The sequence below is a fragment of the Elephas maximus genome, chromosome 13 (assembly GCF_024166365.1).
Source record: "Elephas maximus indicus isolate mEleMax1 chromosome 13, mEleMax1 primary haplotype, whole genome shotgun sequence".
Classification (NCBI taxonomy): domain Eukaryota; kingdom Metazoa; phylum Chordata; class Mammalia; order Proboscidea; family Elephantidae; genus Elephas; species Elephas maximus.
The window spans coordinates 46862006-46877092 of record NC_064831.1 but is presented as its reverse complement, the minus strand read 5'-3'; the positions used below and the strand labels follow the sequence as shown (position 1 = coordinate 46877092).

Below are 15087 nucleotides of genomic sequence, written 5' to 3'. Positions count from 1 at the left end.
TTAAGTTCACTTTCATACTATGATATGCTTTGCTAACTTTTAGGAGTTATACTTGAAAAACCCCACAAATTTTTAACTTTTCATGTTTACTATTGTGTTTATTCATTCTGTCTTCTGTATATTCAGGGCCAGCAAAAAAGGTTAAGCAAGTTGAACCATATCCCAAGCCCAGTCAGAATAAGGGTAGGTCATGGTTACCTGTAGCCACTCCAGCTCTTAGGAGAGATCCAAGTGGCATTTTGGGAAGATTAATCTGGGAGTGTTAACCAACATGGAGAGGACTGCAAAAATAACCAATTGTTATCTAGTAGATTCCAACTCATGGCAACCCCACGTGTGTCATAGTTGACCTGTATTCCATATGGTTTTCGATGGCTGAATTTCCGGAAGTAGATCGCAGGGCTTTCCTTGGGGCGCCTCTGGGTGGATTCAAATTCCAACCTTTTCCTTAACTCTCCAATGTTAACCTTGTACCACCCAGGGGCTCCTGCAATGATAACCCCTGAGAAAAGCTGGGATGAAATCTGGTTGAGAAAGAACAAAGTAGTTCAAGTAGGAAAGATTTACCAGGATTTGGTGACTGCCTGAATGTTACCTTAAAAGGAACTAGCTAAACAAGATTTTGGAGCCCTGGTGGTGCAGTGGTTAGGCGCTTGGCTTGCAACCAAAAGGCGGGCAGTTCGAATACACCAGCTGCTCCTTGGGACCCTATGGGGTAGCTCTACTCTGCCCTACAGGGTCGGTGTGAGTCGGGATCGACCTTACGGCAAGGGTTTTTTTTTTTTTTAAAAAAAACAAGATTTCCCTTGCTTCTTGAGAGCACAGCTGGAGAAGAAACTTTCTTTACAGACAGACTACAAATGTTTACTCAAGAAGTGCCTTTCTTGGCAAGTGTTTTTCCCGTAAATGCACTTACTGTTTTTTGTCATTACAGTATTGCAGGCATGCATACAGCAGAATTAGGAATTACAGGGAGATGCAAGCAAAGCCATAGGTTTAAAACGTATTTCGTAAAGTTAATTATTAAAATAATCTTTCTTCATTTTACACATCTGGTTCATGTCTTCGCCCCTCAGGCACAGTATTTCCTTTGAATGGCGCCTCTCTTCCTTGCCCTTTTTTATTTTCCCAGCCTGTGGAGAACTAGCCGTCACACACGAAGAGAACCCGGAACTCACGTTTCCTCGGTCAGACTCGGTGCGCAGCCCGGATGGAAGCGGACTCCCCAAGGCCGGCGGCCAACAGGCCCGTGCCCGCCCGCGCCGTCCTCGAGGCCCTGCGAGGCCGCGCACATGCCGCCCGCCCGCCCGCCCGCCAGGTCGGCGAGAAGACAGGGAGCCCGGACCACAGAGGCTGGCCCGGACTCTACCCATGAGGCAGCGCGGCGGCTTCGCGGGCACCCCTCCCCCGTCCAGTGGCTGCGCCGCGATGCGAGCCGCCGCCGCCGCCGCCGCAGCGGTGTAGTGTTCTCGTGCTCCTCCTTTTTCTCCTCCTCCTCAGGGCCCAGTCAGGCCGAGTCGCTCTGCTCACGGTAAGCGCCCCCCGCCCGCCCGCCCGCCGCCCCGCGCTGCAGCAGGCCGCTGCAGTCCGCGCGCCTGGCGCCGCCTCACTTCGGGGGCGGCGGGCCGGGGTCCTGAGGCCGGCGCGGGTCGCCGGCAGCGCCCAGAGCGCAAGGCAGGGAGGCAGCTGCGCGCCGGGCCGGGCCGGGCCGGGCCGCCATCTTGCGCCAGCCCCGGCGGGGGAGGGGGCCCCGCGCGACGGCCAGCGACCCGGGGGCTGGATCGGGCCGCGCTACCCCGCCTCACCTCCCCCGCCTGCCGGCCTCCGGGCCTTACACCCGTCGTCGCAGCCGGGCGTCGCACTTCTCTCTGAGGCGGCTCCCTTTGATGTGTGTGCGTTTTGTGTTGATGTTCGGCGGAGACCCACCCTCGGCTCCTAACAGCCCGCCCTCGAGTCTCTCAGTCGTGGGAGAGGAGCTCAGGGGTTCCGAGCTTTGAGGCTTCGCGGCCCAGGGCCCCTCCGTCCCCAACCGTCACCCGGCTCGCATACCCTTGTTCTTGTCGAAGGGATTCCCCGCTCTGCCTTCGATCCCGCCGTTGTCCGAGGAGCTGCGGCCGGACACGGTGTTCTCAGGAGCTTTGCACGCTTCGCACAATGAGACGAGAGGAACGCTCTCATTCTGATTGCTCTGGAGGTGCAAGGGGTCTCTCCCTACTGACCTCAAGTTTTAATGCTTTTAAGGAGAAATCGGCTAGAAAGGGGTAAAAGTGAAGAAGCGCCTGCAAGCACGGGAGACCTTCAAGAGATTCTCTTTGTTTGCAAAGATTTGTTAATTTTTAAAAAAATTCCGTGAACCTAAAAATTTGGTTTTTTTCAGGTTTGGACTGCGTTTTAAGAATTTGACGCCTTTCATGCTATTAAACAACAATTCAAGTAGGCTGTTTTGGGGATTACTGTGGCAACTCAAATTATCTCTAAGCAGAGATTTTCTGAGTCTGTGAAGGCACTGGTTTGCTTATAAAATTGAATTAGGGCCCTGTGTTCTTGTTGATGCTGTGACATTAGTAATCATTCTTTTAAAATTGTGCGTTATCGCCTGATTTGTACCTCTCAGCTCTTTTTGAGGTGGTCGTGTTGACAGAACTGTATCGAAGGTGAGAAAACAGAGGCTCAGGGAGACCTTACAGGGATCCTGTGGCTAGGAAGTGATAGACCCAATTTTGGAACCTTGGTCTTCTGACTTCTCATTCATTGCTCACAGTCCATTATGTGTGTCCCGTTTTTTGTGAGAGGTGGGTGAGGAGAATGGACAAAGAGGCTCACCTAAAACATTTAAGGAATAACTGTTCAATTCCTCTTTTTTTTTTGTTTTTGTTTTTAAGAGTTCATTTCTTTACAACTTTTTATTATATCATGTTATTTTTTTCAAGGATATTGAATTGAATAGCTCATTTCAACACACACATATCACCTAGTTTCAACAGCTACGTTTGCTTTATCTATTTAACTCAAACTTTTTTTTTTAATTTTTATTGTGCTGTAAGTGAAAGTTTACAAATCAAGTCAGTCTCTCACACAAAAGCTTATATACACCTTGCTACATACTCCCCATTACTCTCCCCCTAATGAGACAGCCTGCTCTCTCCCTCTACTCTCTTCGTGTTCATTTCGCCAGCTTCTAACCCCCTCCACCCTCTCATCTCCCCTCCAGGCAGGAGATGCCAACATAGTCTCAAGTGCCCACCTGATCCAAGAAGCTCACTCCTCACCAGCATTCCTCTCCAACCCATTGTCCAGTCCAATTTATGTCTGAAGACTTGGCTTCGGGAATGGCTCCTGTCCTGGGCCAACAGGCCTGGGGGCCATGACCACCGGGGTCCTTCTAGCCTCGGTCAGACCGTTAAGTCTGGTCTTTTTGTGTAATTCAAACACTTTTTGCTGAACATATTTAAAGTAAGTTGCAGATAGCATGACAATTCACACCCAAATACTATAGGTACGTCAGTATGCATCTTATAAAATTAAAGATATTTTTTCACATAATCACACTGTTATACCTAAGAAAGTTAACATTCCATAATATTTAATGTATTTATATAGTATATTCACATTTCCAAAGTTATCCCAAAAAATGTTCTTTCTGATCATTTTTTGGAACCAGGATCCAACCATGCATTACATTTATGTTAGTTTTTTGTTTTTTTAATTTATAGCAGTTCCATCTTTTTTTTTTTTTTTTTTTGGCATTGACCTTTTGAAGAGACCAGGCCGGTCATTTGGAGTAAACCACATACTGTATTTTACGGTTTCCTCATGGCATTTAAATCATTCCCTGTATCCCATATATTTTCTATAAATTTGAGTTAGGTCTAAAGGCTTGTGAAGAGTCAGTTTAATATTTTGGCAAGAATACTTCATAGATCATACTGTGTATCTCAGATGCATACAGCATTGGGAGGCATATAAAATGGGGTTGTCCTATTAGTGACCTTTCGGGAGGAAGATGTAGCATTCTGCTTTCATAAAGATTTCAGCCTTGCAGACTGGTTGTTAGGAGTCATAATTGGGTTGATTAGCTATCTTAAGCTTCATCTCCTGAATGAGGTGGTAACAGGCTTATCTTTCCATTGGAAGGGTTTCCCTTTGCAATTACTATGTAGTTTATGGGGTGATACTTTGGTGTTAGGACCCCCACGTGGTACAATGGATAAGTACTTCTCTAACCTAAAGGCCAGAGGTTCGAACCCACCAGATGCTCCACAGGAGAAAAGACGTGGCCATCTGCTCCTATAAAGATTTCTGCCTAGGAAAACCAGTGGGGCGGTTCTACTCTGCAATATAGGGTGCTATGAGTTGGAATCGGTGACAGGTAACAACAGTAATTTTGGCATTAGTACTTGGTATGAATTTACCTGCAATAATCTTCCACTCTGCACACATGGGCTTGCCGTGAGTCATCAGAATTGATGGTAACTAACAACAATAAGAATCTGATAAACACATTGTTGGGAGCGGTCCTCTAGAAATGGGTGTTTGGGGTTTAGGAAGGAGGATGTGGGGCAGTTTTGGAGGATAGGACTAACCTATCTAGTTTAGGGAACTTGGTATTGCTGCTGCCAGTTGGCATCAGAGCTTTGGGTGGCCAGGTGAGAGGAGGGAGAAAGTAGGAGACATCAGACTGAAAGACTGCTTCTTTGAAAGTTTGCCTGGAGCACTTGTAGTAGTAGTGAGCTATGATAAATAGAGAAGTTATGAGGTAATTTGGTGCTGGAGGACTGCACATCTCAATGCCCCCACTTCGACTCATTCTCTCCAGTTAGGCTATCCAGTTCCATCCTTCTTCAGCCCAATATTTTACTACTTAGCATTGGCTTTTTTTTTTTTATTTTAAGTAGGGGAGAGATGGGTAATGGGAAAGGAGCAATTTTCTAGCCTCCTCTCTCCTGCTTGTTTTCTTTATTCAAGAGAACATTTAGAACCATACCAAGATTTTTATTTTTTCTTTTGTTGTATGAATTGGGCAGAGGATGTACTTAAATGGACTAGCAACTTGTATAAATAAGAAGTAATCTGTAGTTTTAAGTGACAGATAACAAGTTAGACGTTTATATTGACACCCTATTTTGTTATTTCAAAAGTAACTTTTCAGAGGTGAGAAATATGATGTATACCTTGAATGTTTTTTCTGTTCTTCAGAGAGGGACTCAAAATTTTCAGTCAAGTTGTTGTAAGTAATGAGTCAAGAAAACTTGATTTACTCAGTGTTTTGTATAAAAAATGTATATTTAGAAATTTGATTCGCTTCTGCAATTTTCTTTTAAGAATTCTATTAACCCTTAATATACCAGGAACAATAGTCATCACTGTTTGCCATCTAGATCCACTGGACTTTTTTTTTTTTTTTTTAACATTTTAAGTTATGTAACGTACATCCAATGAGCCAGAGTATGTGTACGTTAGATTACTTGGATAGATACTAAAACAAGAATACAAGATTATATTGTTTCAGAGATCTCTCATATCCTCCAGAATATACCCAGGCTCCCCAAAAGGTCTGTTGAACCTGGTTTAGGAAATATACTGGTAATCCATTGATATTCTTAGATGGAAGTGCCATAAACCTAGTTTAAAATAGATTAGATAAGAAAGAACATTTATTTGCTGTCTTAGCTAAAAAGCCTTGGTGGATAATTTGCTTCAAGGATGACTAGCTTCAGATGTCACCAGGACTTGAAAGTCCCTCTACCCTTCTACCCTCTCTAACCCAGAATTTGTGGTTTTGCTCTTCTCTTTGTTTATTTCTTTTTTTAGGCAGTTTTTCTCCACATAGTGACTCCGTCATTCCCGGGCTTATATCTTGCCAGCTCAGTGGAAAGAGAGAACCTTTTTTCTAATTATATCAGCAAAGGTCTCAGAATTGACTTTTATTTGACCTTTCTGGGTTACTGCCCATCCTGATACAATTACTATGGCCAGGAAGAGGGAATGTACTGTTGGGTGAGCCTGGCTCATTTGTCTACCTTTCGAGCCAGGGAATTGGGCCAGTCCCATTTAAGCCATACGGTCTGAGAGTGAGGAAAGGAGTGTTCCCTAACAGAAAACTGGAGTGCTGTTACCTGAAGAGAGGATGCTGGGCAACCAAAAGAAAGATACATTTATCACTGCTACCTCTGTTCTGATGAGATTGACGTATATTGATATATATCTTGGCCATCTACTGCTGCCACAACAGAAGTACCACAAGTGGATGGCTTTAACAGAGAGAAATTTATTTGCTCACAGCTTAATAGGTTACCAGTCCAAATTCAGGGCATCAGCTCCAGGGGAAGGCTTTCTCTCTCTGTTGGCTCTGGAGGAAAGTCCTTGTCCTCAATCTTCCCCTGGTTGAAGAGCTTCTCAGGTGCAGGGTCCCCATGTCTAAAGGATGCGCTCTGCTCCTGGTGCTGCTTTTCTTGGTGGTATGAGGTTCTCAACTCTCTGCTTGCTTCCCTTTCCTTTATCTCTTGAGAGATAAAAGGTGGTGCAGGCCACACCCCAGGGAAACTCCCTTTACCTTGGATCAGGGAGGTGACCTGAGTAAGGGTGGTGTTACAATGACACCTAATCCTCTCAACATAAAATTACAAGCACAAAATGGAGGACAACCACACAATATTGGGAATCATGGCCTAACCAAGTTGATACATATTTTTGGGGAGACACAGTTCAATCCATGACAATATGCATACTAACATAAGTCTACCATATTCAATTAAAAAATCCACTTAAGAATTTCCTAGAAGAGAAAACCTAAAAGCAGGTCCAGCCCTTGAATCTAACTCCAAGTCCAGATTCTCTGGATAATGGTCATTCTGTTTGATTGCATTGGAATGAAGCTCTTCGTATATGGTATCAGCTGCTAACATCCATTATAAAATAGTGGAGGGAAATCAGGGTAAACCCAATTAAAAGATTCTATTTGGAAAAGGGGAGAAGGGAAAAAACATACAGAATTCTAGCATTTATTGTATTCTCCTGTACGGAGATAGAAAGGACTCTCTTCCCTAGCAGTGGTTTGGGTTGTTTTGTCAGTCAGTCTAGAATTCCTGGTTCTCCTGTTGTTTAAGAGACTATCTCTTGTACATTCTTTTTGGCCAGTCTGAGGTGAGCTTTGGGGAGAAGTCCTCTTGGAGCGCATCTCTCTCGCAGTCCACTATCTGTTAGAGAGTAGTTGTAGGTGCCTAGGCATTGCCTTAAACCAAACACCAAACCCATTGCCGTCAAGTTGGTTCAGACTTATAGTGACTCTATAGGGCAGAGTAGAACTGCCCTGTGGCGTTTCCAAGGAGTGACTGGTAGATTTGAAGTGCCAACATTTTGGTTAGCAACCCAGCAGACTTTTTATGCTGTGGACCTCGCTGGCTGTCTCATAATGATATTTTTTAAATGCATTAAAAAAATACCTAGGATTACAGAGCAGGCCAGTTATAGTGCAATACAATTATCCAAATACAAGAAAAAACAAACGTTATGATGTAGAAATGTACATACTTCTTTATTAATGTATTAAACAAGATTTCGTGGATCTAATAACTCATGATTTGAAAGTAGTGAGGAATGTCAATGACTTTGTTGGATCACCAGCAACTATAATGTGATATAAAAATATGTAATTTCTATTGGCAACAAAGTCACAAGTGCTGCAAATACTTTTGTGACCTATTGCCTACATTTAAAATGGAATGAAATATTGAATTTCCTGGAAATAAAAATGTAACCATTTTTCTATCCAAAAACAAGAATTCTTTGAATTCTGTGCCTTGACCCTTTTGGAGGTACGAGGTTTGTGGACCCCTGGGTGAATATTCCATCCTTAGAGATTAATCAACCACACACTTTTTTGGGGGGCTGGGGGGGACAGCCTTTCTTCAGCATTGCAACTGCCTGAATGCCTTTCAGTTGATTTGCATTTTGTCCAGGGTTAGTAAGCAAAGCAAAGATTGTTAGTCTAGCAACTAATTTGCTCTTTCCTTCGAGGCTGCACACCTGTGGGTTTCTTATTTTATGGGTAATTGTTTTCTTTGTCAAGTCTGAGAAGCAAAGTTTGCGGGGCCTTAGGAGAGGTCTGGGGGTTTCAAGCATATCCCAATTCCTATTTAATAGCCTGCTATGTTTTCTAGCTCACTCACTGTACTTTTTCTATGTTGCAGCATTAAGATTGTCTGACTTTCAACTATATAGAATTGCTGACTGTTGCTAGAAAGGCCCTCATTGAACAAAACGATGTATGAAAATAGCTTTATTAAGTTCCTTTGTGGAGGGGGGATAAGTATTAGATTCTCACAACTTTACTGAATAGGAAAAGATAAAATTGTACTACTTTTTTGATGCTCCATTGTTAGTATCCGTGTTCATTTCTGAAGTTACAGCACAAGAGATGGCTTTCTAATCTTTTTTTGTAGTGTTTTAGAAATTTTAAAGTGTATTCACAAGGTTATATATTATTTCATCCTCAGAATAATTAATCCTTTGAAGTAGGTGGTATTATCATCATTTATCCATTGTAGATGGGGAAATTCAGTCTCAGAAAAAGCTAATTTCATTCATTGTAGTATTTACTGGGTAGCAGATAGTGGCTGTTCATTTTGTAAGATAGGCTACCTTGACCTTCCTGTGCCTCAGCCTTTCTCTCTTAGGATCTCCTGTTCTCTTTTACTTAGGCTAGGCAGCACAGTGCTAGTCCTGCAACCTGGGAGCACCAACCACCAGTGGAAGTGCCAACTCCTAGACCATTTGGCTTATTCTGCATTTCACTGCATTCTGGAAGCTTCTAGTGTTAGGATAACAACCTCACTCTGCCTGGGTTGGTGGAGAATCGTTGAATAGTTTGGAAATGATAAACGATAAAATAGTGAAAGCATTATTTTAGGAAATTGTTAATTTGAGGACTCTAAATTGAATGGATGGAATCAGAGAGATCTGGATGTGAAGAGATGGAGTATGAGGGGAATCTTACAAAGTAAACTTAACTACTATAGGTGTGACGTTCCAAGGCCCTGAACAAGTACAGAGTGAATGGAAAGGGCAGGGTGGTGGTGGGAGGTATTTTGAAAGAAGACTATAGGACTGGGGAGTTGACTAGACATGAAGAGTAAAAGAGGAAAACATTGAAGAGAACTCCAGGATCTGAAGGATGATCTTTTAAAACTGCTCAACTTGGTGGTGTTTAGTATGTTCACAATGTTGTGCAGCCATCACCAGTATCTAGTTCCAGAACTTTTTCTTTACCCCCAAAGTAAGCCCTGTACCCATTAAGCGGTCTGTCCACATTGCCCCCTTTCCCCAGCTCCTGGCAACCAGTAATCTTCTTTCTGTCTCAGTGGCTGTCTTAATCATCTAGTGCTCCTATAGCAGAAATACCAAAGTGGCTGGCTTTAACAAAGACAAAATTTTTTTCTCAGTTTAATAGGTTACAAGTCCAAATTCAGGGCATCAGCTCCAGGGGAAGGCTTTCTCTCTCTGTTGGCTCTGGAGGAAGGTCCTTGTCCTCAATCTTCCCCTGGTCGAGGAGCTTCTCAGGCGCAAGGACCCTGTGTCCAAAGGACTTGATCTGCTCCTGGTGCTGCTTTCTTGGTGGTATGAGGTTCTCAACTCTCTGCTTGCTTCACTTTCCTTTTATCTCTTGAGAGATGGAAGGTGGTGCAGGCCACATGCCAGGGAAACTCCCTTTACCTTGGATCAGGGAGGTGACCTGAGTAAGGGTGGTGTTACAATGACACCTAATCTACTCAACATAAAATTACAAGCACAAAATGGAGGACAGCCACACAATATTGGAAATCATGGCCTAACCAAGTTGACACATAGTTTTGGCGGGGCACAATTTAACCCATAACAATGGCTTTGCCTATTCCGGACATTTCATGTAAATGTAACGTGATACATATTGTGTGATACAGTATATGTATTATGCAATATGTGATTGATTTCTTTCACTTAGGATAATGTTTTCAAGGTTCATTCATGTTGTAGCGTGTTATCAGTTTTGTTTTTTTAATTGCCAAATAATTCATTATATGGATGTACTACATTTATCCATCACCTGATGGACATTGGGGTTGTTTCCACTTTTTGGCTTTTATGAATAATAGTATAGAACTAATTTGGGGGGAAGGTACATTCAGGTTTTGAAATGTTGAATTGAAGCTAAGATATCCAGAGAGCAGTTTTCAGCAGTTACGAGATGAGGGATTGTAATTTAGTTGAGAAGTCAGTGTTGGAGGTTATATTTGATGGTTTTATAAACTACTACTGCGAACTGACAGCTAAGGCTGTGGAATTTATTATACTCGTCTTTTAGAAACGATTAGGTAAGGGCTGAGACACTAACTTTATGGAAAATTTTGTTTTTACGTTATTTAAGGAGGAAGAGTACCTGTAAAATCTGTAGAGAGTTAAAAAGGAGCAGGTGGATAGAGAGCCAGACTATTGCAGTACAGAAAATTATGGAGAAGGATATTAAAAAAAAAATGGGTAAAATAGCTACAAGATGAGCAAGGAAAATGAAAACAAAGAAAAGGTAATTTGACTTGGCTATTGGGATTTTCAGATGGTTACATTCAGCAGAATACTGTAAAGTAGATAATGTTGTAGCTGCCTGTCATGGATTGAATTGTGTCTTCCCAAAATATTCGGCAACTTGGCTAGGCCAAGATTCCCAGTATTGTGTGATCTTCCACCATTTTGTGATTTGATGTGATTATCCTATGTGTTATAAATCCTACCTCTATGATATTAACGAGGCAGGATTAAAGGCAGTTATGTTAACGAGGCAGGACTCATCTACAAGATTCGGTTGGGTTTTAAGTCAATCTCTTTTGAGATACAAAAGAAGTGAGCAGAGAGATACAGGGACCTCACCGCCAAGAAACAAGAGCCAGGAGAATAGCGCATCCTTTGGACCTGGGGTCTCTGCATGGAGGAAGTTCCTTGACCACGGGAAGGTTGATGACAAGGACCTTTCCCCAGAGTCAACAGAGAAAGAGAACCTTTCGCTGGAGCTGACACCCTAAATTTGGACTTTTAGCCTCCTAGACTGTGAAAAAATAAATTTCTTTCTGTTAAAGCCATCCACTTGTGGTATTTCTATTACAGCAGCACTCGATAACTAAGACACTGCCCTACTGTGCTCAGCACAGTTTTGACTGACAAAATTCCTGGGGTGGAGTGGTAATAATTAGAGCAAATGGTTACAGCCTGGATTAGTATCAACAGGGAGTAGGGTCTTTTAGTTGGATGAAAGGGGAAACCAAAACCCAAACCTGTTATCATCAAGTTGATTCCAACTCCTAGCGACCCTGTAAGACAGAGTAGAACTGCCCCATAGGGCTTCCAAGGAGCGACTGGTGGATTCGAACTGCCGGCCTTTTGGTTAGCAGCTGAACTCTTCAACCAGTGCACCACCAGGCTCCGGATGAAACGGGAAGGTCGTACAAAAAGAGAGTCCCCAAACACTGTTGTGAAGAGAAAGGTTTCCTTTTTTTTAATTGTGGTAAAAATACATATAGTACAATATTTCAGTGTTTGCCATTTAATGTTTTTCACGTGTATAATTTAGTTTTTTTTTTATTTTAATTTAGTGACATCAATTACGTTAATCATATTGCATAACCATCACCAAGATCTCTTGCCACATTTTCCATCACCACAACAGAAAATCAATGCTTCCTAAACAGTGATTCCCTCCTGACTCTGGTAACCACTAATAAACTTTGGTTTCTATACATTTTCTTCTAGATATTTCATGTAATGAAGTCATGGAATATTTGTCCTTTTGTGATTAACTTCACTCAGCATAATGTTTCCAAGGTTCATCCAAGTTGTAGCATGTATCAGAACTTCATTTCTCTTTATGGCCAAGTAAAACTCCATTGTAGGCATAGTCCACATTTTACTTATCCAGGCATCTGTTGATGGACATTTAAGTTGTTTCCACCTTCTGGTAATTGTCAATAGTGCTGCAAAGAACATTGGTGTACTCATGTCTGTTTATGTTGCTGCTTTGAAATGTCTTGGGTGTATACTTAGGAGTGGAATTGCTGGGTCATATGTAGTTCTCTGTTTAACTTTTTGAGGAACTGCCGAACTGTTTTCACGGGGGATATATTGTTTTTCATTGGATAAGGTTTTCAATTTCTCCACATTCTTGTCAATATTTATTGTTTTCTGCTTTTTTGATCATGGCTGTCAAAGTGGGGGTGAAGTCGTATCTTGTTGTGGTTTTGATTTGCATCTCCCCAGTGGCTAATGGACCCCTACGTGTCTGTCAGTTTGTCATACTGTGGGAGCTTGTGTGTTGCTGTGATGCTGGAAGCTATGCTACTGGTATTCAGATACCAGTAGGGCCACCCATGGTGGACAGGTTTCAGCTGAGTTTCCGGACTAAGACAGACTAGGAAGAAGGACCCTGCAGTCTACTTCTGAAAAGAATTAGCCAGTGGAAACCTTATGAATAGGAGTGGAACATTGTCTGATATAGTGCCAGAAGATGAGCCCCCCTGCCCCCGCCCAGGCTGGAAGGCACTCAAAAGACGACTGGGGAAGAACTGCTTCCCCAAAGTAGAGGTAGCTGACCTTAATGACAGATGGAGTCATACTTTTGGGATCTTCATTTGCTGATGGGGCACAACTCAAAATGAGAAGAAACAGCTGCAGACATCCATTAATAATTAGAATGTGGAATGTACAAAGTATGAATCTAGGAAAATTGTAAATCACCAAAAATGAGATGGAACACATAAACATCGATAATCCTAGGCATCAGTGAGCTGAAATGGACTGGTATTGGCCATTTTGAATCAGTTTGTATGATCTGCTGTGCCAGGAATGACAACTTGGAGAGGAATGGCGTTGCATTCATCATCAAAAAGAACAATTCAAGACCTCTCCTGAAGTACAACACTGTCAATGATAGGATAATATCTATACATCTACAAGGAAGACCAGTTAATACGACTATTACTCAGATTTATGTACCAACCGCTAAAGCAAAAGATGAAGAAATTGAAAGTTTTTACCAACCTTTGCAGTCTGAAATTGATCGAACATGCAATCAGGATGCATTGATAATTACTGATGATTGGAATGAGAAAGTTGGAAACAAAGGAGGAGGATTGGTAGTTGGAAAATATGGCCTTGGTGATAAAAACAATGCCGGAGGTTGAATGATAGAATTTTGCAAGACGAACGACTTCTTCGTTGGAAATACCTTTTTTCGCCAACGTAAACAGTGACTATACACATGGATCTGGCCAGATGGAATGCACAGGAATCAAATCAACTACATCTGTGGAAAGAGACGATAGAAAACCCCAATATCTTCAGTCAGAACAAGGCCGGGGTCGACTGTAGAACAGACCATTAATTACTCCTATGCAAATTCAAGTTGAAACTGAAGAAAATCAGAACGAGTCTACGGGAGCCAAAGTACGACCTTGAGTATATGCCGCCTGAATTTAGAGACCATTTCAAGAATAGATTCGATGTGTTGAACACTAATGACTGAAGACCAGACAAGTTGTGGAATGACATCAGGGACATCATACATGAAGAAAGCAAGAGGTCATTAAAAAGACAGGAAAGAAAAAAAAAAAAGACCAAAATGGATGTCAGAAGAGACTTGAAACTTGACCTTGAACATCAAGCAGCTAAACCAAAAGGAATAAGTGATGAAGTAAAAGAACTGAACAGAAGATTTCAAAGGGCCGCCTGAGAAGACAAAGTAAGATATTATAATGCCGTTCAAAGAGCTGGAGATAGAAAACCAAAAGGGACGAACGTGCTTTGCATTTCTCAAGCTGAAAGAACTGAAGAAAAAATTAAAGCCTTGAGTTGCAGTAGTGAAGGATTCTACGGGGACAGTATTAATGAAGGAAGCATCAAGAGAAGATGGAGGAATACACAGAGTCACTATGCCGAAAAGAATTGGTTGACATTCAGCCATTTCAGAAGTTAGCATATGTACTAAAGGAAGAAGTCCAAGCTGCACTGAAGGCATTGGTGAAAAAACAAGGCTCCAGGAATTGTCGGAATATCAGTTGAGATGTTTCAGCAAACAGATGCAGTGCTGGAAGTGCTTACTTGTCTATGCCAAGAAATTTGGAAGTCAAGCTACCTGGCCAACCGACTGAAGGAGATCCATATTTATGCCTCTTCCCAAGAAAGGTGATCCAACCTACTGCGGAACTTATCAAACAATTTCGTTATTATCACACGCAAGCAAGATTTTGCTGAAGATCTTTCAAAAGCCGCTGCAGCAGTATATCAACAGGGAAGGAACTGCCAGAAGCTCAGGTCGGATTCAGAAGAGGACGTGAAAACAGGATTATCCTTGCCAGCGTCAGATGGATCCTGGCTGAAAGCAGAGAATGCCAGAAGGATGTTTACCTGTGTTTTATCGACTATGCTAAGGCATTCGACTGTGTGGATCATAACAAATTATGGATAACATTACGAAGAATGTTAATTCTTCTCAGACTGCTTAATTGTGCTCATGAGGAACCTGTACACAGATCAAGAGGCAGTTGTTCAGACAGAATAAGGGCATATTGTGTGGTTTAAAATCAGGAAAGGTGTGCGTCAGGGTTGTATCCTTTCACTGTACCTATTCAATCTGTATGCTGAGCAAAATAATCCAAGAAGCTGGACTATATGAAGAAGAATAGGGCATCAGGATTGGAGGGAGACTCACTAACCACCTGCGATATGCAGGTGGCACAATCTTGCTCACTCAAAGTGAAGAGGACTTGAAGCACTTACTGATGAAGATGAAAGACCACAGCCTTCAGTATGGATTACACCTCAACATAAAGAAAACCAAAATCTACAACTGGACCGGTAAGAAACATCAATATAAACGGAGAAAAGATTGAAGTTGCCAAAGATTTCATTTTACTTGAATCCACAATCAACATCCATGGCAGTAACAGTCCAGAAATGAAAAGATGCATTGCTTTGGGCAAATCTGCTGCAAAGGACCTCTTTAAAGTGTTGAAAAGCAGAGATGTCACCTTGAGGACTAAGGTGGGCCTGACCCACGCCGTGGTATTT

The 15087-nt window shown here is 42.3% G+C and overlaps 1 protein-coding gene across 10 annotated transcripts in view; it reads left to right on the top strand.

The window, feature by feature from the left end:
* Positions 1-1400: 1400 nt before the first annotated feature.
* The window catches only part of ZNF280D (zinc finger protein 280D), a 116688-nt gene continuing 103001 nt past the window's right edge, over positions 1401-15087 (top strand). For 7 of the 10 annotated variants that reach the window (XM_049905196.1, XM_049905193.1, XM_049905194.1 and 4 more), the window contains exon 1: positions 1402-1531. The gene's annotated coding sequence lies outside the window, so the exon portion shown is untranslated. Of the gene's footprint in view, positions 1532-15087 lie in introns of all 10 variants that reach the window. The other 3 variants (XM_049905200.1, XM_049905198.1, XM_049905199.1) reach the window with 1 other exon arrangement.